Source organism: Papaver somniferum, chromosome 11, assembly GCF_003573695.1.
Source record: "Papaver somniferum cultivar HN1 chromosome 11, ASM357369v1, whole genome shotgun sequence".
NCBI classification, from domain to species: Eukaryota; Viridiplantae; Streptophyta; class Magnoliopsida; order Ranunculales; family Papaveraceae; genus Papaver; species Papaver somniferum.
The window spans coordinates 126239824-126267468 of NC_039368.1; the positions used below are offsets into that span (position 1 = coordinate 126239824).

The following is a 27645-nucleotide window of genomic DNA, read 5'->3' on the forward strand; positions in this document are numbered from 1 at the left end:
ATGGGATAAAATGTAGAATTAACGCATAAAAGATGATTATAATGCCAACAAAAAGGGATAAATATATACAATATTTGGCACTCATCAAATACCCCCAAAACCTGAATTTTACTTGTCCTCAAGTAAAACAAAACTAAGGAAATCCTAACTATACCACTGTCGCTGGTCTCTCGAATGCATTTAGCGTATGCACTAAGCCTTTAAACCACTAAGTGTCCCTAGTGGACGAGTTGAAGTCTCGTGAAGGTTTGCTTAGAACGTACCTACAAAGTTCTAGGTCAAAATATAAGCTCATATTCCATCAAACGTGACATGTGCAAAACAGTTTAAGCTCACAGCAAAATGGAGATGTCAATCTAGCTATCGAAGGCACAATCCTAGCACTGATAACAAATAAGGACATGTGATAAGAGTGTAAAGTGTATCTACACATGTGTAAAGAAAGATCTGAAGTCATGACTACTAATCACCAAGAGATAGTTTCTCAGGCTAAGAACTGAGGTCGAAATCTAGCTAGCTGTCCGGACTTTACGAGAATTGTGAATGAGTTGGAGGTATTTCACAATTTCTCGCGTTGTACATCAATGGCATACACCCTCCTTGCTTATTACAACAAAACAACAAAAATAACTCTTTACATGACTCTTATTTACATTGACTACTCTCTTTTATTTTGGGACAAGAGAGGATGGAATCGAACAAATACTGATTTTTTTTTTTTTTTTGATGCAATTTTGATACATAACAATAAAGAAACAAAAGATTACATGACACTTTGCAAGAGGTAGCCCTTTTTGATGCACCCAGTTAAATTCGATGGTTGTCTTTCTTAATGTAACCTCCATCTTCTATCCCAACCAACCAAAGAACAAGCTAGTCCAGTTTCGTTCAGTATTCTAAAGTGATTGGCAATCGTGACTTCCTATCCAACACCTTGAAGATCGAGGCCATACATGTATTGGTAGATCGTGCGCGTGCAAATTTCTTATCACTATGTGAATTGTGCTAGAATCAGGGTGCCTAAATATCTAGACTAAGACTCCTAATAAAAATACATATTTGCACAAGAGTCAGCATTTCAAGGTAAATGAGCTCCATTTTTATGATTTTTTCATTTTTTAATTTTTTTGAATATTTGATTTTTCGATTTTTTTCAAAAAGAAGAAGGAGTTCGTTTTTTTTTTTTTTAATTATAGCAAATTATCATGGTATCTACTCTATACCCCCAAACCTAAACTAAACATTGTCCTCAATGTTTCAAAATATGGAAAGAATTATAAAATAATATATGAAGAGGAACATGCTGAGTAGAGTAAAAGGAGAGAGAATACCCGATTGTACGGTAGTAGCTCGATTAAAACTCCGTTATTTCAAGGCAAAAATCCATCATATTAGCAGTCACAATGGATGAGCACAAAATATACACAAAAGGAAATTTAACTAACACATTATCTACAAGAAAATTTTGGTTTTTAATGGGATTGGACTTTTTGGAAAATTTTGGTTTTGTTGGGAAAAAGACAAATTTTGGTTTTGATGGGAAAATGAAAAATTTTGGTTTTTAGGGAAACATTTGAAAAACTGTTTGGTTATTTAGGGAAAGAGTGGACCAGTTTAGTCCACATAGACTGGGTCCTCCAGGTGGTTGTTTCAATGTCGGGTGGAAATGGCTCAAGGAATGGCTTTAATCTCTGCCCGTTGACTTTGAAAACGTTCTTGTTGGAGACATCCTCCACTCTACAGCTCCATGAGGAAAAACTGTGCGTACTAGGTACGGACCCTTCCATCTGGAACGCAGTTTTCCTGGAAAAAGATGTAATCGGGAGTCATACAGCAAGACTTTCTGACCAGGAGTGAAGGATTTGCGCAGAATACGCTTGTCATGAAACATCTTCATCTTTGCTTGTACAGCTTGGCACTGTCATAAGCCTCATTTCTCAATTCTTCCAACTCGTTGAGTTGAAGTTTCCTTTGAATTCCAGCTTCGTCCAGAGAAAAGTTCAGCTCTTTGATTGCCCAGTAGGCACGATGTTCTAATTCCACAGGTAGATGGCACGGCTTTCCATACACTAGACGATAGGGGGACATGCCAATTGGTGTCTTATAAGCTGTTCTATAGGCCCAAAGCATCATTCAATCTCAATGACCAATCTTTCCTGGACGGGTTGACCGTCTTCTCCAGAATGTGCTTAATTTCCCTATTAGACACTTCCACTTGTCCACTAGTCTGAGGGTGGTACAGTAGCAACCTTGTGAGTTATGCCATACTTGCGTACTAAAGACTCAAAGTACTTGTTACGAAAATGTGAACCGCCGTCACTGATGATAGCTCTAGGGGTACCAAAACGTGCAAATATGTTTTCCTTTAGAAATGAAAGTACCACCTTGTGGTCATTTGTTCTGGTTGCTATGGCTTCTACCCACTTAGAAACGTAATCAACTGCGACTAGGATGTACAACTTGCTGTCAGACATGGGAAATGGACCCATGAAGTCTATCCCCCAAACATCAAAAATCTCCACAATCAAAATGGGGTTCAATGGCATCATGTTTCTCCTCGAAATGCTTCCTAGCTTTTGACAGCGTTCACAAGCAACACAATAATCATGGCAATCCTTGAACAATGATGGCCAATAGAATCCACACTGCAAGATCTTTGCAGCGGTTTTCTTGGCACTGAAATGGCCTCCACATGCTTGGTCATGACAGAAAGATATCACATCTTTCTGTTCAGTGTTGGGGACACTCCTAATGATTTGGTCGGCATACTTAAACAAATATGGGTCCCAAAGGAAATGTTTAACTTCAGCCAGAATTTAGAGCGGTCTTGTCTCGACCAACGTGAGGGCATCTACCTGTAGCGAGGTAGTTAACAATATCAGCAAACCAAGGAAGGTTGATAGACATCATGTTCATCTGGGAATGATTCTCTAATCAGCTCAGATTCATCAATAGACTCTAGTTAATCTAGACAAATGATCAGCAACCACATTCTCACAACCTTTCTTATCACGGATTTCGAGATCGAATTCCTGTAATAAGAGTATCCATCGAATAAGGCGAGCTTTAGCATCCTTCTTGGAAAGAAGATACTTCAAAGCCGCATGGTCTGTGTATATGATGATCTTAGACCCTATCAGATAAGATCTAAACTTGTCTAATGCAAAACGACGGCAAGCAATTCCTTCTCGGTAGTTGAATAATTGAGTTGGGCATCATTAAGGGTTTTGCTAGCATAGTATATCACATATGGTAGTCTATCAACTCGCTGTCCTAAAACAGCACCAACAGCATAATCAGAGGCATCACACATAAGTTCGAACGGAAGCTTCCAATCGGGTGGTCGGACTATAGGAGCGGTGGTGAGAAGGGTTTTTAATTCCTCCCATGCCTTCACACAGGCATCGAAATTGAAGGCAACATCTTTGGAGAGAAGACTGCACAGAGGTCTGGAGATTTTGCTGAAATCTTTGATGAATCGCCGGTAAAAACCAGCATGACCTAGAAATGATCTGATCTCCTTCACAGAGCAAGGTTGTGGTAGATGTTGAATGAGGTCAACTTTAGCTTTATCCACTTCAATTCCTTTTTCTGAGATGATGTGTCCTAGAACTATTCCTGAATTCACCATAAAATGGCATTTTTCCCAATTTAGAACAAGGTTCTTTTCTTTACATCTGGATATCACGAGGGCAAGATGCTTCAAACATTCGTCAAACGAGGAACCAAAAACAGAGAAATCATCCATAAAGATCTCGAGAAAACTATCTATCATGTCAGAAAAAATGCTCATCATGCAACGCTGAAAAGTAGCAGGTGCATTACACAACCCGAAGGGCATACGTCTATAAGCAAACGTCCCAAATGGACACGTGAATGTAGTTTTTTCCTGATCTTCCGGAGCAATGTGAATTTGGTTATAACCGGAAAAGCCATCTAGAAAACAGTAGTGACTGTGTCCAGACACACGTTCTAGCATTTGGTCAATGAAAGGGAGCGGGAAGTGATCCTTCCTTGTTACTGTGTTCAACTTCCTGTAGTCGATGCATACTCGCCATCCTGTGGTTGTACGAGTAGGGACTAATTCATTCTTGTCGTTCTGAACTACAGTAATGCCTGACTTCTTAGGCACAACTTGAATGGGACTAACCCATTTGCTATCGGGAATTGGGTATATGATACCCGCATCAAGTAGTTTCAGGATCTCTCCTTTGACTACATCTCTCATGTTAGGATTAAGTCTCCTTTGCATTTCCCTCGATGGTTTGGCATTCTCTTCAAGGTTAATGTGGTGCATGCAAATGGTGGGACTAATTCCTTTGAGATCTGAGATGGTCCATCCTAAGGCCTCTTTGTGTTCCTTAAGTACTTCTAAAAGCTTACTTTCCTGTTCCGTGTCTAAACATGATGAAATAATGACAGGTAAAGTATCAGAAGAACCTAGGAATGCGTACTTCAACGTACTAGGCAATGTTTTCAATTCAAGCTTGGGTGGCTCAACAATGGATGGAATAGCTTGGAATCAGAGAGAATAGGGTGGTTCCACTTCATATTTCCTTTCAGTGACGTCCATTTGAGGTACAGATTCGAGCAGAGATAGGACGTCACTACAGTATGCATCATCATAGGAATCAGGGTTAAAGTTCTCCATACATGCTTGAAAGGGGTCGACGGATAGAATGTTAGTCAACGAATCTTGCATTAATCCTTCAATCATATTAACTTCATGCACATCATCATCATCAAGATTCACAGGTTGTTGACTAATATCGAACACATTCAATTCTACCGTCATGTTACCAAAAGACAGTTTCAACACTCCATTACGACAATTGATGATCGCGTTGGACGTAGCCAAGAAAGGACGTCCTAAGATGACAGGAATGTGACAGTCTGGGTTTTGTACAGGTTGAGTGTCTAAGACAATGAAGTCTACGGGAAAATAGAATTTGTCAACCTTGATCAAAACGTCTTCGACCACTCCACGAGGAATCTTGACAGATCGGTCTGCCAGTTGTAGAGTGATAGATGTTGGTTTCAACTCCCCAAGACCTAACTGCTCATAAACAGAATATGGCAGTAGGTTAACACTTGCACCTAGGTCTAATAACGCTTTATTGACCGTGTGTTCTCCTATAGTGCAAGAAATTGTTGGACATCCTGGATCCCTAAACTTGGGTGGAGTTTTGTTCAGAATGATGGAACTCACCTGCTCAGCTAAGAAAGCACGTTTTTGCACATTGAGCTTGCGCTTTTGAGTACACAAGTCTTTGAGGAATTTGGCATAAGCAGGGATTTGCTTGATTGCTTCAAGAAAAGGAATGTTGATGTTGACTCTCTTGAACAGATCTAACATCTCATTGTAATGGGTACTTTTCTGTTGATAGATCAATCTTTGAGGAAATGGGGCAACAGGAGATGAGTTGGCAAAGGGACATTCACAGCAGTAGAATTGTCAGATTTTCCAACTTGCTCAGATTCTTTGGTTTTCTGGGGTTGTGGAGACAGCGTGGAATTTGTATCAGATTCATTAGGTTCGCCCACGTTGTTCTCGATGACTTTACCACTTCGGAGGGTGGTAATGGCATGGATTTGATCAGGTGAGGTTTCAGTGCAGGATGTTGTGCCTGTTTGAAATATCCTCTTTGGATTTTGTTGGGGTTGGCTCGGAAGTTTACCCTTTTCTCTCTCACATATTTGATCCATCTTTTGATCTAGATTTTTCTGACTTTGCATCAAACTCTGGAACATTTCCTCTAGGGTGGATAATCTCTTGTCGGTATTGTGTTGAGGATATGATTGTTGTTGAGAGTTTGATTGTTGTTGAGGGTTTCTCGGGTGTTGATAACCTTGATTGTTCTGATATCCCTGATTGTTTTGATAGCTCTGATTGGGTTGAGATGGTCCTCCTGAGTGGGTCCTTTTGACCATGAAAAGTTAGGGTGGTTTCTCCATCCTGGATTGTAGGTCTGTGAATAAGGGTTATGCTCTGGTTTTTGAAACATGGCATGTGCCTGTTCAAGCCTAGACTCCTGGACTGCAAGCAAATCGGACAATTTTGGAATTGATGGTTGGGGTCGTTACAAGCAGCACAAACAGACGAAGCGACATGTTCTCGGAGAGTAGTGGTGGAAGGTTTTGAATTTTTATGTAGTTCTAACTCTTCTAATCTCCTAACTATTGATGCCATGTTTGCTCTTCCCTCAAAATCCGCTTCAATCCTAAAAGCCTTTGCTTCGGATGTAGTCTTTCTGGTTTCACGGATGGATTCCCACTGTTGCGTCTTTTCAGCTACTTCAATCAAGAAGTCCCAAGACGCGTCAGCAGTTTTATCTACGAATAGACCATTACACATCGACTCAACCGTTGTTCGGGTGGACACATCTAGACCTTCATACAAAATTTGCACAAGTCTCCATTTTTCAAAACCATGATGGGGACATTGGAGCAATAATTCATTGAATCTCTCCAGGTATCTAGCTAAGGTCTCACCTTCTAATTGCACAAAGCTATTCAGACTTTGACGAATTGTCGCAGTCTTGTGGTTCGGGAAAAACTTTTTGAAAAACTCCTTTATGAGGTCATCCCATGTCATGATGGATTGAGGCTGTAAAGCATAGAGCCAGGCCTTTGCCTTATCTTTCAGGGAAAAGGAAAAAGCCTTAACTTCAGGGTTTCGTCGGTCATTTGAGTGAAACGCAGAGCTCCACAAATTTCCTCGAATTCTCTCACGTGGTGGTAGGGTTTTCATTCTCACCACCTCTAAAAAATAGGAAGCATCTGTATTGTCAGCTTTCAGCTCAATGGCATTAGCTCGGGCAAGCAAATACGGACGGTTGACTGGCTCTAGTTGGGTACATATAATCCTTGGGTACGGGGTTCTCCCCATTGTTTCTGGTTGATCTGGACTGTCTCCCTCAGAACTTAGAATTTCGATAGGTTGTCTGGGTTAATTCTAACAAGGTGTTTGTTGGTCTCTGTAGGTCACAATCATGTCCTAGTAGGTACCTTAACTAACATGTTGGTCAGACAGAGCAATCGGAAACAATTTGGCCCAAGGGTTATGAAGATTTGGTTTTGAATGGGTTTTGGTTTAAAGAAGGGGTTTTGTTTTTGGTTTAAAAATTTGGGTTTGGAAAATTTTTGAACTAAACCTAGCATAAATTATCACAACTCATAAAAGAAAATAAAAACAATAATAATAATTAAACAACCCATAAAAGAAAAAAGAAAAATAAAAGAAAAATAAAGAAAAACAAAAAAAAAAAAAAAAATAATTACAATCCCAAATAAAAAAAAAGAAAAAAAAAATAAAAATTATTACAATCCCAAATAAATAATTAAATTAATTATTACAAGCCCAAATTTGAATTTAAATGAGGCCCAAGTGGGTTAACTCATGGGTTAGGCTTACTTGTTTTGGAGGGAAGCCCAAAAATAGGCTTTTAGTCCCCTTTTAGTTGCAAGGCCCAGTTGGGCTTTAGGATCGTCCTAGCAGCTCAGTTCAAGCCCAGCAGCAGCAAGTGTAGCAGAGCCCAGCTGAAGTTGCAAAGGAGCCCAGCTGAAGTTGCAAGCCCAGCTCAGAGATTGTTGCACAAGCCCAATTCAGAAGAAGTTGCACAAGCCCAGCAGCAGAGGTTGGCAGCAGGCCTGGCAGCAGTTGGCAGCAAGCTTGGCAGTGCACAGCTTGCAACAGCTGGCAGCACCAGCAGCAAGTTGGCAACAGCAGACTTGGCAGCACAGCTCTACACCAGCAGCAGCAGCAGTTAGCAGCTGCAAGTTGGCAGCACCAGCAGAGTCACCAACACTTGCACACCAACAGTAGCAGCACTGCAGCAGTGCAAGGTAGTGAAGAAAAAGTAAGACAGGAATCAGGAAAAAAAAATCAGAAAACAAGCAAACCGCTACCGAGTCCCCGGCAGCGGCGCCAAAAACTTGGTGTGCAGGTAAAAGTAACCTACAAACTAACCTGCAAGTATACAGGGAAGTTGAAGCAAGAAATAGTAAAAAGGGGTTTGTCCACAGGGACTCTATGGGCTTGGTTGCTTCTAATTTATTCCTCACTGATTTTAAGTGCCAGGACAGTAACAAGAGACTTAGAAAAGGTTTGTTGTTGTTTTTAGACAATTAGAGAAATTGGCAGCAAATAGCTGCAGTGTAACTTGAACACTAAACTCACAGCAAACGGTGGAGAAAGTAGCTAAGGGTATGAATGGTGAGAAAGTGAAGCTAAGGTCATCAAATCCACCTATTGGCTTGAGCTAACCAGTTTTAGTTATTCTTTAGAATTCTTGTTCTTAAGGAACAAAAGGTTGGGATTCTAGTCCTCCTAGTGTTCCAAGATTCCTTATACTAGTTTGCTAATCTTCTAAATTCACTCATACACCCCTAGCATTGGTTGTCTGTTTAAGGCACAACCAATCACAAGTGTAGTTGTTCACTTAGCACAACTAGCTAACCTATTGCACTCAAGCACACAAGCATTCCAATTCACAACTGAGCTGACTAGCATTTGCCTAATGGTTTCATTGAACCTTAGCTATGAGGTTTAGCTCATAACTAACATGTTACTAACAGCATACATCATACAAGAAAATTGAATAATGACTTCAAATTTTAACTGAACTTAAATGACTGAATTTGAAATTGAAAGCAATTAAGTAATGCTATTTAAACTACACTAACATGAAGTTATAAACTGAACTACAAAACTGACAGAGAAACAAACAACAAAGGAAGATGCACTGAATTTAACTTTAAATTGTAACTACATCAGGAACTAAAATCAACTGAATTTGGGAATCAATAAAACTCAAAACTACTACAGTGTTCACTGGCTAGTCCAGAGATGTCCTAATAACAACACCCAAAGCTTCAATTTATACATGCCAGCTAAAAAAATCAAAATCCCCAAAAATTAGGGTTTCACCAAAACGAAATTCACTCACCTAACTCTCTGATTTCATCTCAATAGTCTCGACCCATGCTTCCTTCTCTCCTTCTCCTGCTTTTCCCATGCTCTAATTTCAACTTTATTCCAATCTAATCTACCAATTTCACCTCTAGGGTTTCTGATATCGGTGAGGCGTGAAATTGATAGATTAGAAGGCTATAAAGTAGGTGAAAGTGGTAGTAACGATGGGGTTTAGGGTTGGTAGGAGCCATGATGGCTTTGGTGGTGGATGTGGTGGTGGTTGAGGCAGAGGCAGGCGGAGCTGGTGGCGAGAATGGTTTCTGCAGAGGGAATGGGGTGAGCTCGATGGTTTGGCAGAGGAGGCGTGTTTGGTTAGCTGGTATAGGTTCGGTCGCTAGGGTGTGAGGCGGGCGTATCGAGTTTGATGTTCTGTGATGCTGAGTCACTGGATGCGAAGCTGGTAGGTAGATCGGACGGTGATGTGAAGTGAAGCTTGTGGCGACCGTCAGATTTTTTGATACAACGAAGTTAACGGCTCTAGATGGGGTTAGGTGTTGTAGTGTAAGGCGGAGATATCAAACTCTGATGCACAGCAAGGGAGCGACCGTTGGATTCAACTACCATCTAATCTGAAGGCTTGGAATTTCGGCGCTGTGGTGCTTGGCAGAGACTTCAGATTTTGATGCTTATGAAGGAGCGACCATCGGATGCGTCTGGGAACTGATCTGACGGCTGAGAACGGAGGCGCTTTTGTGTGTAGAAAATGAGGTTGTGCGCACCATTCTTCGCGGCTTCCTTGCGTAATTTCTCCCGGCTTTTCACTACTTTTCTGCTCTTTTCGCTCCGCGACTCATCCGAACTTTATTTATTACCTAAAAATGCAAAAAATTAATTAATAAAAATATTTATTCATGAAAACAATGACAATACAGAATATGGGATAAAATGTAGAATTAACGCATAAAAAATGAGTTATAATGCCAACAAAAAGGGATAAATATATACAATATTTGGCACTCATCAAATACCCCCAAACCTGAATTTTACTTGTCCTCAAGTAAAACAAAACTAAGGAAATCCTAACTATACCACTGTCGCTGGTCTCTCGAATGCATTTAGCGTATGCACTAAGCCTTTTAAACCACTAAGTGTCCCTAGTGGACGAGTTGAAGTCTCGTGAAGGTTTGCTAGAACGTACTACAAAGTTCTAGGTCAAAATATAAGCTCATATTCCATCAAACGTGACATGTGCAAAACAGTTTAAGCTCACAGCAAAATGGAGATGTCAATCTAGCTATCGAAGGCACAATCCTAGCATGATAACAAATAAGGACATGTGATAAGAGTGTAAAGTGTATCTACACATGTGTAAAGAAAGATCTGAAGTCATGACTACTAATCACCAAGAGATAGTTTCTCAGGCTAAGAACTGAGGTCGAAATCTAGCTAGCTGTCCGGACTTTACGAGAATTGTGAATGAGTTGGAGGTATTTCACAATTTCTCGCGTTGTACATCAATGGCATACACCCTCCTTGCTTATTACAACAAAACAACAAAAATAACTCTTTACATGACTCTTATTACATTGACTACTCTCTTTATTTTTGGGACAAGAGAGGATGGAATCGAACAATACTTGATTTTTTTTTTTTTTTGATGCAATTTTGATACATAACAATAAAGAAACAAAAGATTACATGACACTTGCAAGAGGTAGCCTTTTTGATGCACCCAGTTAAATTCGATGGTTGTCTTTCTTAATGTAACCTCCATCTTCTATCCCAACCAACCAAAGAACAAGCTAGTCCAGTTTCGTTCAGTATTCTAAAGTGATTGGCAATCGTACTTCCTATCAACACCTTGAAGATCGAGGCCATACATGTATTGGTAGATCGTGCGCGTGCAAATTTCTTATCACTATGTGAATTGTGCTAGAATCAGGGTGCCTAAATATCTAGACTAAGACTCCTAATAAAAATACATATTTGCACAAGAGTCAACATTTCAAGGTAAATGAGCTCCATTTTTATGATTTTTTCATTTTTTAATTTTTTGAATATTTGATTTTTCGATTTTTTTCAAAAAGAAGAAGGAGTTCGTTTTTTTAATTATAGCAATTATCATGGTATCTACTCTATACCCCCAAACCTAAACTAAACATTGTCCTCAATGTTTCAAAATATGGAAAGAATTATAAAAAATATATGAAGAGGAACATGCTGAGTAGAGTAAAAGGAGAGAGAATACCCGATTGTACGGTAGTAGCTCGATTAAAACTCCGTTATTTCAAGGCAAAAATCCATCATATTAGCAGTCACAATGGATGAGCACAAAATATACACAAAAGGAAATTTAACTAACACATTATCTACAAGAAAATTTTGGTTTTTAATGGGATTGGACTTTTTGGAAAATTTGGTTTTGTTGGGAAAAAGACAAATTTGGTTTTGATGGGAAAAGAAAAATTTTGGTTTTTAGGGAAACATTTGAAAACTTTTGGTTATTTAGGGAAAGAGTGGACCAGTTAGTCCACATAGACTGGGTCCTCCAGGTCGGTTGTTTCAATGTCGGGTGGAAATGGCTCAAGGAATGGCTTTAATCTCTGCCCGTTGACTTTGAAAACGTTCTTGTTGGAGACATCCTCCAGCTACAGCTCCATGAGGAAAAACTGTGCGTACTAGGTACGGACCCTTCCATCTGGAACGCAGTTTTCCTGGAAAAAGATGTAATCGGGAGTCATACAGCAAGACTTTCTGACCAGGGTGAAGGATTTGCGCAGAATACGCTTGTCATGAAACATCTTCATCTTTGCTTGTACAGCTTGGCACTGTCATAAGCCTCATTTCTCAATCTTCCAACTCGTTGAGTTGAAGTTTCCTTTGAATTCCAGCTTCGTCAAGAGAAAAGTTCAGCTCTTTGATTGCCCAGTAGGCACGATGTTCTAATTCCACAGGTAGATGGCACGGCTTTCCATACACTAGACGATAGGGGGACATGCCAATTGGTGTCTTATAAGCTGTTCTATAGGCCCACAAAGCATCATTCAATCTCAATGACCAATCTTTCCTGGACGGGTTGACCGTCTTCTCCAGAATGTGCTTAATTTCCCTATTAGACACTTCCACTTGTCCACTAGTCTGAGGGTGGTACGGAGTAGCAACCTTGTGAGTTATGCCATACTTGCGTACTAAAGACTCAAAGTACTTGTTACGAAAATGTGAACCGCCGTCACTGATGATAGCTCTAGGGGTACCAAAACGTGCAAATATGTTTCCTTTAGAAATGAAAGTACCACCTTGTGGTCATTTGTTCTGGTTGCTATGGCTTCTACCCACTTAGAAACGTAATCAACTGCGACTAGGATGTACAACTTGCTGTCAGACATGGGAAATGGACCCATGAAGTCTATCCCCCAAACATCAAAAATCTCCACAATCAAAATGGGGTTCAATGGCATCATGTTTCTCCTCGAAATGCTTCCTAGCTTTTGACAGCGTTCACAAGCAACACAATAATCATGGCAATCCTTGAACAATGATGGCCAATAGAATCCACACTGCAAGATCTTTGCAGCGGTTTTCTTGGCACTGAAATGGCCTCCACATGCTTGGTCATGACAGAAAGATATCACATCTTTCTGTTCAGTGTTGGGGACACATCTCCTAATGATTTGGTCGGGCAGTACTTAAACAAATATGGGTCATCCCAAAGGAAATGTTTGACTTCAGCCAGGAATTTAGAGCGGTCTTGTCTCGACCAACGTGAGGGCATCCTACCTGTAGCGAGGTAGTTAACAATATCAGCAAACCAAGGAAGGTCTGAGATAGACATCAGCTGTTCATCTGGGAATGATTCTCTAATCAGCTCACATTCATCAATAGACTCTAAAGTTAATCTAGACAAATGATCAGCAACCACATTCTCACAACCTTTCTTATCACGGATTTCGAGATCGAATTCCTGTAATAAGAGTATCCATCGAATAAGGCGAGCTTTAGCATCCTTCTTGGAAAGAAGATACTTCAAAGCCGCATGGTCTGTGTATATGATGATCTTAGACCCTATCAGATAAGATCTAAACTTGTCTAATGCAAAACGACGGCAAGCAATTCCTTCTCGGTAGTTGAATAATTGAGTTGGGCATCATTAAGGGTTTTGCTAGCATAGTATATCACATATGGTAGTCTATCAACTCGCTGTCCTAAAACAGCACCAACAGCATAATCAGAGGCATCACACATAAGTTCGAACGGAAGCTTCCAATCGGGTGGTCGGACTATAGGAGCGGTGGTGAGAAGGGTTTTTAATTCCTCCCATGCCTTCACACAAGCAGCATCGAAATTGAAGGCAACATCTTTGGAGAGAAGACTGCACAGAGGTCTGGAGATTTTGCTGAAATCTTTGATGAATCGCCGGTAAAAACCAGCATGACCTAGAAATGATCTGATCTCCTTCACAGAGCAAGGTTGTGGTAGATGTTGAATGAGGTCAACTTTAGCTTTATCCACTTCAATTCCTTTTTCTGAGATGATGTGTCCTAGAACTATTCCTGAATTCACCATAAAATGGCATTTTTCCCAATTTAGAACAAGGTTCTTTTCTTTACATCTGGATATCACGAGGGCAAGATGCTTCAAACATTCGTCAAACGAGGAACCAAAAACAGAGAAATCATCCATAAAGATCTCGAGAAAACTATCTATCATGTCAGAAAAAATGCTCATCATGCAACGCAAAAAAGTAGCAGGTGCATTACACAACCCGAAGGGCATACGTCTATAAGCAAACGTCCCAAATGGACACGTGAATGTAGTTTTTTCCTGATCTTCCGGAGCAATGTGAATTTGGTTATAACCGGAAAAGCCATCTAGAAAACAGTAGTGACTGTGTCCAGACACACGTTCTAGCATTTGGTCAATGAAAGGGAGCGGGAAGTGATCCTTCCTTGTTACTGTGTTCAACTTCCTGTAGTCGATGCATACTCGCCATCCTGTGGTTGTACGAGTAGGGACTAATTCATTCTTGTCGTTCTGAACAACAGTAATGCCTGACTTCTTAGGCACAACTTGAATGGGACTAACCCATTTGCTATCGGGAATTGGGTATATGATACCCGCATCAAGTAGTTTCAGGATTCTCCTTTGACTACATCTCTCATGTTAGGATTAAGTCTCCTTTGCATTTCCCTCGATGGTTTGGCATTCTCTTCAAGGTTAATGTGGTGCATGCAAATGGTGGGACTAATTCCTTTGAGATCTGAGATGGTCCATCCTAAGGCCTCTTTGTGTTCCTTAAGTACTTCTAAAAGCTTACTTTCCTGTTCCGTGTCTAAACATGATGAAATAATGACAGGTAAAGTATCAGAAGAACCTAGGAATGCGTACTTCAACGTACTAGGCAATGTTTTCAATTCAAGCTTGGGTGGCTCAACAATGGATGGAAAGCTTGGAATCAGAGAGTAGGGGTGGTTCCACTTCATATTTCCTTTCAGTGACGTCCATTTGAGGTACAGATTCGAGCAGAGATAGGACGTCACTACAGTATGCATCATCATAGGAATCAGGGTTAAAGTTCTCCATACATGCTTGAAAGGGGTCGACGGATAGAATGTTAGTCAACGAATCTTGCATTAATCCTTCAATCATATTAACTTCATGCACATCATCATCATCAAGATTCACAGGTTGTTGACTAATATCGAACACATTCTCTACCGTCATGTTACCAAAAGACAGTTTCAACACTCCATTACGACAATTGATGATCGCGTTGGACGTAGCCAAGAAAGGACGTCCTAAGATGACAGGAATGTGACAGTCTGGGTTTTGTACAGGTTGAGTGTCTAAGACAATGAAGTCTACGGGAAAATAGAATTTGTCAACCTTGATCAAAACGTCTTCGACCACTCCACGAGGAATCTTGACAGATCGGTCTGCCAGTTGTAGAGTGATAGATGTTGGTTTCAACTCCCCAAGACCTAACTGCTCATAAACAGAATATGGCAGTAGGTTAACACTTGCACCTAGGTCTAATAACGCTTTATTGACCGTGTGTTCTCCTATAGTGCAAGAAATTGTTGGACATCCTGGATCCCTAAACTTGGGTGGAGTTTTGTTCAGAATGATGGAACTCACCTGCTCAGCTAAGAAAGCACGTTTTGCACATTGAGCTTGCGTTTTGAGTGCACAAGTCTTGAGGAATTGGCATAAGCAGGGATTTGCTTGATTGCTTCAAGAAAAGGAATGTTGATGTTGACTCTCTTGAACAGATCTAACATCTCATTGTAATGGGTACTTTTCTGTTGATAGATCAATCTTTGAGGAAATGGAGCAACAGGAAGATGAGTTGGCAAAGGGACATTCACAGCAGTAGAATTGTCAGATTTTCCAACTTGCTCAGATTCTTTGGTTTTCTGGGGTTGTGGAGACGTGGAATTTGTATCAGACTCATTAGGTTCGCCTACGTTGTTCTCGATGACTTTACCACTTCGGAGGGTGGTAATGGCATGGATTGATCAGGTGAGGTTTCAGTGCAGGATGTTGTGCCTGTTTGAAATATCCTCTTTGGATTTTGTTGGGGTTGGCTCGGAAGTTTACCCTTTTCTCTCTCACATATTTGATCCATCTTTGATCTAGATTTTTCTGACTTTGCATCAAACTCTGGAACATTTCCTCTAAGGTGGATAATCTCTTGTCTGTATTGTGTTGAGGATATGATTGTTGTTGAGAGTTTGATTGTTGTTGAGGGTTTCTCGGGTGTTGATAACCTTGATTGTTCTGATATCCCTGATTGTTTTGATAGCTCTGATTGGGTTGAGATGGTCCTCCTTGAGTGGGTCCTTTTGACCATGAAAAGTTAGGGTGGTTTCTCCATCCTGGATTGTAGGTCTGAATAAGGGTTATGCTCTGGTTTTTGAAACATGGCATGTGCCTGTTCAAGCCTAGACTCCTGGACTGCAAGCAAATCTGGACAATTTTGGAATTGATGGTTGGGGTCGTTACAAGCAGCACAAAAGACGAAGCGACATGTTCTCGGAGAGTAGTGGTGGAAGGTTTTGAATTTTTATGTAGTTCTAACTCTTCTAATCTCCTAACTATTGATGCCATGTTTGCTCTTCCCTCAAAATCCGCTTCAATCCTAAAAGCCTTTGCTTCGGATGTAGTCTTTCTGGTTTCACGGATGGATTCCCACTGTTGCGTCTTTTCAGCTACTTCAATCAAGAAGTCCCAAGACGCGTCAGCAGTTTTATCTACGAATAGACCATTACACATCGACTCAACCGTTGTTCGGGTGGACACATCTAGACCTTCATACAAAATTTGCACAAGTCTCCATTTTTCAAAACCATGATGGGGACATTGGAGCAATAATTCATTGAATCTCTCCAGGTATCTAGCTAAGGTCTCACCTTCTAATTGCACAAAGCTATTCAGACTTTGACGAATTGTCGCAGTCTTGTGGTTCGGGAAAAACTTTTTGAAAAACTCCTTTATGAGGTCATCCCATGTCATGATGGATTGAGGCTGTAAAGCATAGAGCCAGGCCTTTGCCTTATCTTTCAGGGAAAAGGAAAAAGCCTTAACTTCAGGGTTTCGTCGGTCATTTGAGTGAAACGCAGAGTTCCACAAATTTCCTCGAATTCTCTCACGTGGTGGTAGGGTTTTCATTCTCAACACCTCTAAAAATAGGAAGCATCTGTATTGTGCTGATTTCAGCTCATAATGGCCATTAGCCTCGGGCAGCAAAATACAAGAAGGTTGACTGGCTCTAGTTGGGTACATATAATCCTTGAGGGTACGGGGTTCTCCCATTGTTTCTGGTTGATCTGGACTGTCTCCCTCAGAACTTAGAATTTCGATAGGTTCGTCTGGGTTAATTCTAACAAGTCTGTTTGTCTGGTCTCTGTAGGTCACAATCATGTCCTAGTAGGTACCTTAACTAACATGTTGGTCAGACAGAGCAATCGGAAACAATTTGGCCCAAGGGTTATGAAGATTTGGTTTTGAATGGGTTTTGGTTTAAAGAAGGGGTTTTGTTTTTGGTTAAAAATTTGGGTTTGAAAATTTTTGAACTAAACCTAGCATAAATTATCACAACTCATAAAAGAAAATAAAAACAATAATAATAATTAAAACAAACCCATAAAAGAAAAAGAAAAATAAAAAAAAAATAAAGAAAAACAAAAAAAAAAAAAAATATTACATCCCAAATAAAAAAAAAAAAGAAAAAAAAAATAAAAATTATTACAATCCCAAATAAATAATTAAATAAATTATTACAAGCCCAAATTTGAATTTAAATGAGGCCCAAGTGGGTTAACTCATGGGTTAGGCTTACTTGTTTTGGAGGGAAGCCCAAAAAGATAGGCTTTTAATCCCCTTTTAGTTGCAAGGCCCAGTTGGGCTTTAGGATCGTCCTAGCAGCTCAGTTCAAGCCCAGCAGCAGCAAGTGTAGCAGAGCCCAGCTGAAGTTGCAAAGGAGCCCAGCTGAAGTTGCAAGCCCAGCTCAGAGATTGTTGCACAAGCCCAATTCAGAAGAAGTTGCACAAGCCCAGCAGCAGAGGTTGGCAGCAGGCCTGGCAGCAGTTGGCAGCAAGCTTGGCAAGTGCAACAGCTTGGCAGCACCAGCAGCAAGTTGGCAACAGCAGACTTGGCAGCAACAGCTCTACACCAGCAGCAGCAGCAGTTAGCAGCTGCAAGTTGGCAGCACCAGCAGAGTCACCAACACTTGCACACCAACAGTAGCACACTGCAGCAGTGCAGGTAGTGAAGAAAAAGTAAGACAGGAATCAGGAAAAAAAATCAGAAAACAAGCAAACGCTACCGAGTCCCCCCGGCAGCGGCGCCAAAAACTTGGTGTGCAGGTAAAAGTAACCTACAAACTAACCTGCAAGTATACAGGGAAGTTGAAGCAAGAAATAGTAAAAAGGGGTTTGTCCACAGGGACTCTATGGGCTTGGTTGCTTCTAATTTATTCCTCACTGATTTTAAGTGCCAGGACAGTAACAAGAGACTTAGAAAAGGTTTGTTGTTGTTTTTTAGACAATTAGAGAAATTGGCAGCAAATAGCTGCAGTGTAACTTGAACACTAAACTCACAGCAAACGGTGGAGAAAGGTAGCTAAGGGTATGAATGGTGAGAAAGTGAAGCTAAGGTCATCAAATCCACCTATTGGCTTGAGCTAACCGTTTTAGTTATTCTTTAGATTCTTGTTCTTAAGGAACAAAAGGTTGGGATTCTAGTCTCCTAGTGTTCCAAGATTCCTTATACTAGTTTGCTAATCTTCTAAATTCACTCATACACCCCTAGCATTGGTTGTCGGTTTAAGGCACAACCAATCACAAGTGTAGTTGTTCACTAGCAACACTAGCTAACCTATTGCACTCAAGCACACAAGCATTCCAATTCACACTGAGCTGACTAGCATTTGCCTAATGGTTTCATTGAACCTTAGCTATGAGGTTAGCTCATAACTAACATGTTACTAACACAACATCATACAAGAAAATTGAATAATGACTTCAAATTTTAACTGAACTTAAATGACTGAATTTGAAATTGAAAGCATTAAGTAATGCTATTTAAACTACACTAACATGAAGTTATAAACTGAACTACAAAACTGACAGAGAAACAAAAACAAAGGAAGAGCATGATGAATTTAACTTTAAATTGTAACTACATCAGAACTAAAATCAACTGAATTTGGGAATCAATAAAACTCAAAACTACTACAGTGTTCACTGGCTAGTCCAGAGATGTCCTAATAACAAACCCAAAGCTTCAATTATACATGCCAGCTAAAAAAATCAAAATCCCCAAAAATTAGGGTTTCACCAAAACGAAATTCACTCACCTAACTCTCTGATTTCATCTCAATAGTCTCGACCCATGCTTCCTTCTCTCCTTCTCCTGCTTTTCCCTGCTCTAATTTCCAATTTATTCCATCTAATCTACCAATTCACCTCTAGGGTTTCTGCTATCGGTGAGGCTGAAATGATAGATTAGAAGGCTATAAAGTAGGTGAAAGTGGTAGTAACGATGGGGTTTTAGGGTTGGAGAGCCATGATGGCTTTGGTGGTGGATGTGGTGGTGGTTGAGGCAGAGGCAGCGGAGCTGGTGGCGAGAATGGTTTCTGCAGAGGGAATGGGGTTGAGCTCGATGGTTTGGCAGAGGAGGCGTGTTTGGTTAGCTGTATAGGTTTCGGTCGTAGGTAGGGGTGAGGCGGGCGTACGAGTTTGATGTCGTGAGCTGAGTCACTGGATGCGAGCTGGTAGGTAGATCGGACGGTGGTGAAGTGAAGCTTGTGCGACCGTCAGATTTTTGATACAACGAAGTTAACGGCTCTAGATGGGGTTAGGTGTTGTAGTGTAAGGCGGAGATACAAACTCTGATGCACAGCAGGGAGCGACCGTTGGATTCAACTACCATCTAATCTGAAGGCTTGGAATTTCGCGCTGTGGTGCTTGGCAGAGACTTCAGATTTTGATGCTTATGAAGGAGCGAATCGGATGCGTCTGGGAACTGATCTGACGGCTGAGAACGGAGGCGCTTTTGTGTGTAGAAAATGAGGTTGTGCGCACCATTTTCGCGGCTTCCTTGCGTAATTTCTCCCGGCTTTTCACTACTTTTCTGCTCTTTTCGCTCCGCAACTCATCCGAACTTTATTTATTACCTAAAAATGCAAAATTAAGAAAAAATATTTATTCTTGAAAACAATGAAAATACAGAATATGGGATAAAATGTAGAATTAATGCAAAGATGAGTTAAATGCCAACAAAAAGGGATAAATATACATATTTGGCACTCATCAAATACCCCCAAACCTGAATTTTACTTGTCCTCAAGTAAAACAAAACTAAGGAAATCCTAACTATACCACTGTCGCTGGTCTCTCGAATGCATTTAGCGTATGCACTAAGCCTTTTAAACCACTAAGTGTCCCTAGTGGACGAGTTGAAGTCTCGTGAAGGTTTGCTTAGAACGTACCTACAAAGTTCTAGGTCAAAATATAAGCTCAGATTCCATCAAATGTGACATGTGCAAAACAGTTTAAGCTCACAGCAAAATGGAGATGTCAATCTAGCTATCGAAGGCACAATCCTAGCACTGATAACAAAAAAGACATGTGATAAGAGTGTAAAGTGTATCTACACATGTGTAAAGAAAGATCTGAAGTTATGACTACTAATCACCAAGAGATAGTTTCTCAGGCTAAGAACTGAGGTCGAAATCTAGCTAGCTGTCCGGACTTTACGAGAATTGTGAATGAGTTGGAGGTATTTCACAATTACTCGCGTTGTACATCAATGGCATACACCCTCCTTGCTTATTACAAAAACAACAAAATGACTCTTTACATGACTCTTATTTACATTGACTACTCTCTTTTATTTTTGGAACAAGAGATGATGGAATTGAAAATACTTGATTTTTTTTTTTTTTTGGATGAACACTTTTGATACATATACAAAAGGAAACAAAAGATTACATGACACTTTGCAAGAGGTAGCCCTTTTTGATGCACCCAGTTAAATTCGATGGTTGTCTTTCTTAATGTAACCTCCACCTTCTATCCCAACCAACCAAAGAACAAGCTAGTCAAGTTTCGTTCAGTATTCTAAAGTGATTGGCAATCGTAACTTCCTATCAAACACCTTGAAGATCGAGGCCATACATGTATTGGTAGATCGTGCGCGTGCAAATTTCTTATCACTATGTGAATTGTGCTAGAATCAGGGTGCCTAAATATCTAGACTAAGACTCCTAATAAATACATATTTGCACAAGAGTCAACATTTCAAGGTAAATGAGCTCCATTTTTATGATTTTTTCATTTTTTAATTTTTTGAATTTTGAATTTTTCAATTTTTTCAAAAAGAAGAAGGAGTTCGTTTTCAATTATGGCAATTATCATGGTATCTACTCTATACCCCCAAACCTAAACTAAACATTGTCCTCAATGTTTCAAAATATGGAAAGAATTATAAAACAATATATGAAGAGGAACATGCTGAGTAGAGTAAAAGGAGAGAGAATACCCGATTGTACGGGAGCTCGATTAAAACTCCGTTATTCAAGGCAAAAATCCATCATATTAGGAGTCACAATGGATGAGCACAAAATATACACAAAAGGAAATTTAACTAACACATTATCTACAAGAAAATTTGGTTTTTAATGGGATTGGACTTTTTGGAAAAAATTTGGTTTTGTTGGGAAAATTTGGTTTTGATGGGAAAACGAAAAATTTTGGTTTTTAGGGAAAGATTTGGAAAACTTTTGGTTATTTAGGGAAAGAGTGGACCAGTTTAGTCCACATAGACTGGGTCCTCCAGGTTGGTTGTTTCAATGTCGGGTGGAAATGGCTCAAGGAATGGCTTTAATCTCTGCCCGTTGACTTTGAAAACGTTCTTGTTGGAGACATCCTCCAGCTCTACAGCTCCATGAGGAAAAACTGTGCGTACTAGGTACGGACCCTTCCATCTGGAACGCAGTTTTCCTGGAAAAAGATGTAATCGGGAGTCATACAGCAAGACTTTCTGACCAGGAGTGAAGGATTTGCGCGAGAATACGCTTGTCATGAAACATCTTCATCTTTGCTTGTACAGCTTGGCACTGTCATAAGCCTCATTTCTCAATTCTTCCAACTCGTTGAGTTGAAGTTTCCTTTGAATTCCAGCTTCGTCCAGAGAAAAGTTCAGCTCTTTGATTGCCCAGTAGGCACGATGTTCTAATTCCACAGGTAGATGGCACGGCTTTCCATACACTAGACGATAGGGGGACATGCCAATTGGTGTCTTATAAGCTGTTCTATAGGCCCACAAAGCATCATTCAATCTCAATGACCAATCTTTCCTGGACGGGTTGACCGTCTTCTCCAGAATGTGCTTAATTTCCCTATTAGACACTTCCACTTGTCCACTAGTCTGAGGGTGGTACGGAGTAGCAACCTTGTGAGTTATGCCATACTTGCGTACTAAAGACTCAAAGTACTTGTTACGAAAATGTGAACCGCCGTCACTGATGATAGCTCTAGGGGTACCAAAACGTGCAAATATGTTTCCTTTAGAAATGAAAGTACCACCTTGTGGTCATTTGTTCTGGTTGCTATGGCTTCTACCCACTTAGAAACGTAATCAACTGCGACTAGGATGTACAACTTGCTGTCAGACATGGGAAATGGACCCATGAAGTCTATCCCCCAAACATCAAAAATCTCCACAATCAAAATGGGGTTCAATGGCATCATGTTTCTCCTCGAAATGCTTCCTAGCTTTTGACAGCGTTCACAAGCAACACAATAATCATGGCAATCCTTGAACAATGATGGCCAATAGAATCCACACTGCAAGATCTTTGCAGGTTTTCTTGGCACTGAAATGGCCTCCACATGCTTGGTCATGACAGAAAGATATCACATCTTTCTGTTCAGTGTTGGGGACACATCTCCTAATGATTTGGTCTGGCAGTACTTAAACAAATATGGGTCATCCCAAAGGAAATGTTTGACTTCAGCCAGGAATTTAGAGCGGTCTTGTCTCGACCAACGTGAGGGCATCCTACCTGTAGCGAGGTAGTTAACAATATCAGCAAACCAAGGAAGGTCTGAGATAGACATCAGCTGTTTCTGGGAATGATTCTCTAATCAGCTCAATTCATCAATAGACTCTAAAGTTAATCTAGACAAATGATCAGCAACCACATTCTCACAACCTTTCTTATCACGGATTTCGAGATCGAATTCCTGTAATAAGAGTATCCATCGAATAAGGCGAGCTTTAGCATCCTTCTTGGAAAGAAGATACTTCAAAGCCGCATGGTCTGTGTATATGATGATCTTAGACCCTATCAGATAAGATCTAAACTTGTCTAATGCGAAAACGACGGCAAGCAATTCCTTCTCGGTAGTTGAATAATTGAGTTGGGCATCATTAAGGGTTTTGCTAGCATAGTATATCACATATGGTAGTCTATCAACTCGCTGTCCTAAAACAGCACCAACAGCATAATCAGAGGCATCACACATAAGTTCGAACGGAAGCTTCCAATCGGGTGGTCGGACTATAGGAGCGGTGGTGAGAAGGGTTTTTAATTCCTCCCATGCCTTCACACAAGCAGCATCGAAATTGAAGGCAACATCTTTGGAGAGAAGACTGCACAGAGGTCTGGAGATTTTGCTGAAATCTTTGATGAATCGCCGGTAAAAACCAGCATGACCTAGAAATGATCTGATCTCCTTCACAGAGCAAGGTTGTGGTAGATGTTGAATGAGGTCAACTTTAGCTTTATCCACTTCAATTCCTTTTCTGAGATGATGTGTCCTAGAACTATTCCTGAATTCACCATAAAATGGCATTTTTCCCAATTTAGAACAAGGTTCTTTTCTTTACATCTGGATATCACGAGGGCAAGATGCTTCAAACATTCGTCAAACGAGGAACCAAAAACAGAGAAATCATCCATAAAGATCTCGAGAAAACTATCTATCATGTCAGAAAAAATGCTCATCATGCAACGCTGAAAAGTAGCAGGTGCATTACACAACCCGAAGGGCATACGTCTATAAGCAAACGTCCCAAATGGACACGTGAATGTAGTTTTTTCCTGATCTTCCGGAGCAATGTGAATTTGGTTATAACCGGAAAAGCCATCTAGAAAACAGTAGTGACTGTGTCCAGACACACGTTCTAGCATTTGGTCAATGAAAGGGAGCGGGAAGTGATCCTTCCTTGTTACTGTGTTCAACTTCCTGTAGTCGATGCATACTCGCCATCCTGTGGTTGTACGAGTAGGGACTAATTCATTCTTGTCGTTCTGAACTACAGTAATGCCTGACTTCTTAGGCACAACTTGAATGGGACTAACCCATTTGCTATCGGGAATTGGGTATATGATACCCGCATCAAGTAGTTTCAGGATCTCTCCTTTGACTACATCTCTCATGTTAGGATTAAGTCTCCTTTGCATTTCCCTCGATGGTTTGGCATTCTCTTCAAGGTTAATGTGGTGCATGCAAATGGTGGGACTAATTCCTTTGAGATCTGAGATGGTCCATCCTAAGGCCTCTTTGTGTTCCTTAAGTACTTCTAAAAGCTTACTTTCCTGTTCCGTGTCTAAACATGATGAAATAATGACAGGTAAAGTATCAGAAGAACCTAGGAATGCGTACTTCAACGTACTAGGCAATGTTTTCAATTCAAGCTTGGGTGGCTCAACAATGGATGGAAAGCTTGGAATCAGAGAGTAGGGTGGTTCCACTTCATATTTCCTTTCAGTGACGTCCATTTGAGGTACAGATTCGAGCAGAGATAGGACGTCACTACAGTATGCATCATCATAGGAATCAGGGTTAAAGTTCTCCATACATGCTTGAAAGGGGTCGACGGATAGAATGTTAGTCAACGAATCTTGCATTAATCCTTCAATCATATTAACTTCATGCACATCATCATCATCAAGATTCACAGGTTGTTGACTAATATCGAACACATTCAATTCTACCGTCATGTTACCAAAAGACAGTTTCAACACTCCATTACGACAATTGATGATCGCGTTGGACGTAGCCAAGAAAGGACGTCCTAAGATGACAGGAATGTGACAGTCTGGGTTTTGTACAGGTTGAGTGTCTAAGACAATGAAGTCTACGGGAAAATAGAATTTGTCAACCTTGATCAAAACATCTTCGACCACTCCACGAGGAATCTTGACAGATCGGTCTGCCAGTTGTAGAGTGATAGATGTTGGTTTCAACTCCCCAAGACCTAACTGCTCATAAACAGAATATGGCAGTAGGTTAACACTTGCACCTAGGTCTAATAACGCTTTATTGACCGTGTGTTCTCCTATAGTGCAAGAAATTGTTGGACATCCTGGATCCCTAAACTTGGGTGGAGTTTTGTTCAGAATGATGGAACTCACCTGCTCAGCTAAGAAAGCACGTTTTTGCACATTGAGCTTGCGCTTTTGAGTACACAAGTCTTTGAGGAATTTGGCATAAGCAGGGATTTGCTTGATTGCTTCAAGAAAAGGAATGTTGATGTTGACTCTCTTGAACAGATCTAACATCTCATTGTAATGGGTACTTTTCTGTTGATAGATCAATCTTTGAGGAAATGGGGCAACAGGAGATGAGTTGGCAAAGGGACATTCACACAGCAGTAGAATTGTCAGATTTTCCAACTTGCTCAGATTCTTTGGTTTTCTGGGGTTGTGGAGACAGCGTGGAATTTGTATCAGATTCATTAGGTTCGCCCACGTTGTTCTCGATGACTTTACCACTTCGGAGGGTGGTAATGGCATGGATTTGATCAGGTGAGGTTTCAGTGCAGGATGTTGTGCCTGTTTGAAATATCCTCTTTGGATTTTGTTGGGGTTGGCTCGGAAGTTTACCCTTTTCTCTCTCACATATTTGATCCATCTTTTGATCTAGATTTTTCTGACTTTGCATCAAACTCTGGAACATTTCCTCTAGGGTGGATAATCTCTTGTCGGTATTGTGTTGAGGATATGATTGTTGTTGAGAGTTTGATTGTTGTTGAGGGTTTCTCGGGTGTTGATAACCTTGATTGTTCTGATATCCCTGATTGTTTTGATAGCTCTGATTGGGTTGAGATGGTCCTCCTGAGTGGGTCCTTTTGACCATGAAAAGTTAGGGTGGTTTCTCCATCCTGGATTGTAGGTCTGAATAAGGGTTATGCTCTGGTTTTTGAAACATGGCATGTGCCTGTTCAAGCCTAGACTCCTGGACTGCAAGCAAATCTGGACAATTTTGGAATTGATGGTTGGGGTCGTTACAAGCAGCACAACAGACGAAGCGACATGTTCTCGGAGAGTAGTGGTGGAAGGTTTTGAATTTTTATGTAGTTCTAACTCTTCTAATCTCCTAACTATTGATGCCATGTTTGCTCTTCCCTCAAAATCCGCTTCAATCCTAAAAGCCTTTGCTTCGGATGTAGTCTTTCTGGTTTCACGGATGGATTCCCACTGTTGCGTCTTTTCAGCTACTTCAATCAAGAAGTCCCAAGACGCGTCAGCAGTTTTATCTACGAATAGACCATTACACATCGACTCAACCGTTGTTCGGGTGGACACATCTAGACCTTCATACAAAATTTGCACAAGTCTCCATTTTTCAAAACCATGATGGGGACATTGGAGCAATAATTCATTGAATCTCTCCAGGTATCTAGCTAAGGTCTCACCTTCTAATTGCACAAAGCTATTCAGACTTTGACGAATTGTCGCAGTCTTGTGGTTCGGGAAAAACTTTTTGAAAAACTCCTTTATGAGGTCATCCCATGTCATGATGGATTGAGGCTGTAAAGCATAGAGCCAGGCCTTTGCCTTATCTTTCAGGGAGAAAGGAAAAAGCCTTAACTTCAGGGTTTCGTCGGTCATTTGAGTGAAACGCAGAGTTCCACAAATTTCCTCGAATTCTCTCACGTGGTGGTACGGGTTTTCATTCTCAACACCTCTAAAAATAGGAAGCATCTGTATTGTGCTTGATTTCAGCTCATAATGGCCATTAGCCTCGGGCAGCAAATACAAGAAGGTTGACTGGCTCTAGTTGGGTACATATAATCCTTGAGGGTACGGGGTTCTCCCATTGTTTCTGGTTGATCTGGACTGTCTCCCTCAGAACTTAGAATTTCGATAGGTTCGTCTGGGTTAATTCTAACAAGTCTGTTTGTTGGTCTCTGTAGGTCACAATCATGTCCTAGTAGGTACCTTAACTAACATGTTGGTCAGACAGAGCAATCGGAAACAATTTGGCCACAAGGGTTATGAAGATTTGGTTTTGAATGGGTTTGGTTTAAAGAAGGGTTTTGTTTTTGGTTTAAAAATTGGGCTTTGGAAAATTTTGAACTAAACCTAGCAAATTATCACAACTCATAAAAGAAAATAAAAACAATAATAATAATTAAACAACCCATAAAGAAAAAAAGAAAAAAAAGAAAAATAAAGAAAAAAAAAAAAAAAAAAAAAATATTACAGTCCCAAATAAATAAAAAAAAAAAAGAAAAAAAAAATAAAAATTATTACAATCCCAAATAAATAATTAAATTAATTATTACAAGCCCGAATTTGAATTTAAATGAGGCCCAAGTGGGTTAACTCATGGGTTAGGCTTACTTGTTTTTGGAGGGAAGCCCAAAAATAGGCTTTTAGTCCCCTTTTAGTTGCAAGCCCAGTTGGGCTTTAGGAGTCCTAGCAGCTCAGTTCAAGCCAGCAGCAGCAAGTGTAGCAGAGCCCAGCTGAAGTTGCAAAGGAGCCCAGCTGAAGTTGCAAGCCCAGCTCAGAGATTGTTGCACAAGCCCAATTCAGAAGAAGTTGCACAAGCCCAGCAGCAGAGGTTGGCAGCAGGCCTGGCAGCAGTTGGCAGCAAGCTTGGCAAGTGCAACAGCTTGGCAGCACCAGCAGCAAGTTGGCAACAGCAGACTTGGCAGCAACAGCTCTACACCAGCAGCAGCAGCAGTTAGCAGCTGCAAGTTGGCAGCACCAGCAGAGTCACCAACACTTGCACACCAACAGTAGCAGCACTGCAGCAGTGCAAGGTAGTGAAGAAAAAGTAAGACAGGAATCAGGAAAAAAAAATCAGAAAACAAGCAAACCGCTACCGAGTCCCCGGCAGCGGCGCCAAAAACTTGGTGTGCAGGTAAAAGTAACCTACAAACTAACCTGCAAGTATACAGGGAAGTTGAAGCAAGAAATAGTAAAAAGGGGT

At 40.6% G+C, this 27645-nt stretch overlaps 1 pseudogene; it reads right to left on the reverse strand.

The window, feature by feature from the left end:
- Positions 1-3062: 3062 nt before the first annotated feature.
- LOC113325079 lies at positions 3063-24494 on the reverse strand (annotated as a pseudogene).
- Between the last annotated feature and the right edge of the window lie 3151 nt (positions 24495-27645).